Here is a 5,204-nt window from a genome sequence, read left to right on the forward strand (position 1 = left end):
GCTATTACAAGAAAACGCGAGGAAAATGCACGAGGAGAGGACGCACGAGGAAGCAAAGTTGGTACAAAAAAAGCTATCTAAATATGAAATGCAAGGGGCAGTACTGACAATCATGGGGGGAAGGGACACCACAGCTGCAGTACGCACCACCACCCGCGGGGGGAGGATTCATGTGGTGGGGGAATGTGCAGCAGGGGTTTCGAAGAAGAGGGAGACCACCTAGTGGACGCAGGTACGGTCTCGGATACATCACAACCAAGGAAGATTTCCGGGGTGGTTTCGAGGATACGGGCAGCAGTTGCAGCAGGGCCCAGGGGGATTTTCTGAGGGTTTCCAGGGGCAGGGGAGGGAGCCACCACAGTGCTGGGTATGCTGACAGATAGGGCACATTTTGAGATTGTGCAGAAGCAGGGGAATGCCACCGAATGGGGGATGCAATACCAGCCAGCATACCAAGGGGAACAGGATGAGTATTATACAGAGGACCAAACACAACAACAAGGACAGGTGCTGAAGGCATACCCGCAGCCACACCAGCCCATGACACAGGCACCACAGATGCAAGCACCTATACTGCTGTATTTGCAGTCACCACAGATGCCCCAGGAGCAAGGTAACACACAGTACGCATACACAGCACAGCAGATACCGCAGGCACAGAATAACGCACAACCAAATGACGGGACAATGGCACGCACAGACTCCACAGGAACAGCCCCTATTAGGAACCTGCAGGGGGGGTCACCTGTCCTTATACCCTCAATAGGACAGCCCACAGATGGACTAGATGTGTTCCATCCTATTGTTTACACCCAATCCTGTGGAGGAGCCACACATAGGGGTGACAATAGGTGGCAAAACGTTTTCCTTTCGTGTGGCCACAGGGGCGACTAAATCCTGCATGCTGGAGGGGAAATATAGGTTGTCAGGTGATGCCATGAATGCTCAAGGATTCTCTGTGGCTACAGAAGTGGTTCCTTTCACGGACAATATTACACTTTCTATAGGGGAACATGATCTATACTTGCCCCTACTATACTCCGGACAGACACCTGTAAACATACTGGGGAGAGACATTATGAGCAGACTTAGCATGACCATTTCATTTACGGACAAGGAGATAGTGTGCCCCACACCAGGGATACACTTTTGCAATGTAAGGAAAATAATTCAAGCTTATTGTGCACAAAGGGTACAGAGGGGGATGCCAGTCGACCTGGAACTGTTCTAATATGAGACTGAGATTGGAATAGAATGGCTCCCAGGGATTCAAGGGAAGATATGGCGCATTCCAAATGAGTACCTGTTCAGACCACAGATACCATTAGATGAAGAGGAAGGGATGATAGTGCCACTAGAATAATAGGCAGTAATTGTGGGAGACGAGTGGATAGAAGTGCATGGGACAGATGACACAGGGTGGCCATGGCGAGCAGTGATCGCCATAGCTGAAGGATACAGGTTGACCACAGTAACAGCCGAAGAATTATTCAGGGACAACAGATCAGACCATGAGATGGTGTTCGAAATGAGCATCACATATTGGGTGAGGATACATTAGAGGGAGGTACCACAGAGAATGGCAATGGCACTGAAGGCACTGCTGACCTTTCTCGAGGATGATTTGGCCAAGGTACCCAGCATTTTATGGACAACTAACCCCAATGATATGGGGCTTCTGAAGGGGGTGGGAGCAGTGAAGATCAAGCTGAAACCAGGAGCGATTCTACTGCAAGTAAAACAGTACTCACTCTCGAGGGAGGCAGATGAGAGTATCTATGAAACCATTGCAGCACTAGTAAGGCAAGGCATCCAAGTTACATCAGAATTAACATGCAACACGGCCGTGTACCCAGTTTAAAATGCGACAGGGGGTTTGTGGCATTTTATACAGGACGTGTGCCCTCTTAATTATATTGTAGAAGCAGAATATCCTTTAGTTCCGATTCCAGCAAACATTCTGTACAGCATCCCAGCGGAGGATGCTTGTTTCACAGAATTGAAGAATTCCTTCTTCTCTATACCACTACACCCAGACTCACAAGACTTGACTTGATTTCTATATAGAAATACGAAGTGGAAACATACAAGGCTCCCTCAAGGGTACTGTGAATTTCCATCTATATTCAACAGGGTCCTTCAGATGGACCTAGGCAACGTACAGATGGAGAGCATGTTCATAAAGTATGTAGATGTCATACTGATCTGTAGCAAGACAGAAGAACAGTGCAGAAATGACTCAATGCACATGCTGACAGTGTTAACAGTCAAGGGATACAAAGGGGACAAGGCCAAAATGCACTATTGCCAGACAGAGGTACTGTACATTGGAAGATGATCTCCCAATATGGCCAACGGGTGATGCCAGAGAAGGAGGAGACAATACATAAGACAGAAACAGTCAGAGAAATTAAGCAATTCTTGGGACTATGCAACTATTGCAGGGCATAGATATTTGACTACAGCACATATACCAGACCCTTACTAACTGCACTAAAAGAGGCACAGAAAGGGGAGAACATAATACAATGGACAACAGAAATGACTGAAGTATTCAACAAGCTGAAGGAAGCAATATCCACTGCTCTGGTGTTAGGGATCCCAGATGATCAAAATGAATTCTCCCTGTTCTCCAACTCCGATGGAGTGGTAATGACAGTGGCACTGACACAGAAGACTAGCCTGGGGCACATCCACTAGCCTACTGCAGTGGGAAGTTAGACCCAGTAATGAGAGTACACTATCCGTGCAAGCAAGCATTGGCTGCCATAGCATTCGTAGAGGACAAATCTGCGAGTATTACCATGGGATGCAGCACCACTCTGTAAGTGGAGCATGCTCTTTTTGCAATACTGGAGAGACCAAAGAGTACACTGACACCACAAAGAGCATTGGGGTATGAGGTGTTACTATCCAACCCATACCTAATGGTAGTGAGATGCAGACTTGTTAACCCAGCGACATTTATCGCTTAGGTTCTAAAGGAGGGTGACTATGCACATGACTGCACAGAAAATCTGGAAGAATTTAGCCAACACTCACAAGGTACCGGAGGACGCACTTTAGGGGGGAGACGTCCTCTACATTGATGGGTCAGCAACAATTGACCAAACAGATGGGGAAAGACATACTGAAACAGCAGTGGTGGGACTGAGAGAAGACGGGACAAGTGAGGTAGTGACAAGCGCAAGGCTGCCATCCCATTACTCAGCACAAGTAGTAGTGACAGAAGCCTTAATATTGGCCTTAGAGTGCAGCCGGGGAAAGGAAGTGACGATTTATTCAGATTCAGCCTATGTGACCTCCACAGTGCATTCTGGGTTGTCAAGTTGGATGAGGCGGGGCTTCATGCGTGCTGATGGATCTCCCGTGCAGCACACACTTCTATTCGGCAGGTTGGTTGACAACATACATCTCCCAGAGCAACTAGCAATAGTAAAATGTCAAGCACACACAAGAGGGGAGGACCCTGTCTCAAGGCGAAATGAAGCAGCAAATGCATAAGCAAAATGCGTACCATACTTTGGGGACCTGCTAGAAATGGAGGCTTCATCACATGCATGTGATTATGCAAGGACTATGATACTAAAAGAGGGATACAATATATTACCAGTGACACAAATCATGGAGTTGAATGGAGCTGCCCCCAGGGAGGAAAAGGACTAGTAGCTTAGGAGAGGATGTACAGTATCTCCTACAGATGCCCTATGGTGGCAAAATAACACTGGGAAGGTAGATATGCCACTCACATTATTGCACACAGGATGGAGACAGCTACATTATCCAACACATACAGGGAAGGAGGTGCTATCTGCCCATTTTGGAGAAACATGGTTATATCCTAACTTGGCAGAACACGTGGCCGAATTCATGAGTAATTGTCTGACTTGTAAGCAGTTTACTGCAGGAGATACATTGAGGGTTGTGAGAGGAGCCATACCTCGCCCAGTTAGTCTATTCCAACACCTCCACGTCAACTATGTCGACTTGATCCAAGTCTACCAAGGATACAGCTACACGATGGTGGTTGTATGTCCCTTTTCCCGTTGGATCGAGGCTGGTCCATGTTCTCATTCTGACACCCTCAGAGCAGCGAAATCTCAGGTCTGGGAAGTGTTCCCACGATGGGGCGTGTGTGAGGTCCTACGGTCTGACAATGGCCCTTACTTCGCCAATGAGATGTTCCAACATATTACAATGCTGCTGGGCATCCAAAACAAACTCTCCTGTGCTTATCACCTACAACTGAACGGGGTGTGTGAACGCCTCAATAGCCTGCTTTAGGAATCTATATACAAGACTAAAAAGAGCCTCAATAAGAATTGGCTACACTGTCTTCCGCTAGCCCTGTCCGCATTGCGCAACAAGCCCGGGTATGACCACCGCTTAACCCCACACAAGGTGGTAACAGGACAGCACATGTAACTTCCTCTGCCCTTCCCAATAGAGCAGTGAAGGATGAGCAGACCACTGCAGATGTATTGGGTCAGGAAACATATGATTAGATGGTTTCCTTGATTGCTAGTGCATCTTTTATCTCTCACCAGATACAATGACATAAGGAGTGGCCTGCAGTCGGTGGAGAAAGCAACAGCATCAACAGCCCAGTGGACTTGCTTAAACTACACTTGTATACCAAAGAATGAGAACTGCGTGGGAACAGCTATTAATCTTTGCCATGACAGATTATATGATCCACAGGGCTTAAACTAATACAACACTAATACAATAATGCTAAGTTTTTGCGCATTTCAGGCAGCTGATATCTTCTTGCCGCACAAGGATGCAGCAGCACAGGTAAATGGAAGGAGTAATTTAAAAATATACTCATCTTGCTTTTCCTCTTCCCTCCAAGTGGGGTTTTTCCATTTTCCTTTTGGCGAATATCTCTTGTGTCTAGTGAAACCGCTATATCCTCTACTAACATTACCCCAACCCCAGAAGGTGGAATGATCATGTCAGGTGGACAGGGGAACACTGTAAGCACGGCAAGGAGAGGTAAGCGCAGTGCTGACACAGACATGGGAGGGTGGACCTGTATCTCACTGACACTGTTGAGTGTCTAACAACATGTGGCATGCTCACATGACCAAAGTAGGTAAAGAAACCACTGAGGAGAGCTGCTATGTCTGCTCGCTAATCCCTAATGCCATGAGTGCCTCCAGAACGTGAATAGCTCCTGAAATACCAGCAGCAACAGCCAA

This window comes from Ambystoma mexicanum, chromosome 5p, assembly GCF_040938575.1.
Source record: "Ambystoma mexicanum isolate Mex_15411 chromosome 5p, UKY_AmexF1_1, whole genome shotgun sequence".
Classification (NCBI taxonomy): domain Eukaryota; kingdom Metazoa; phylum Chordata; class Amphibia; order Caudata; family Ambystomatidae; genus Ambystoma; species Ambystoma mexicanum.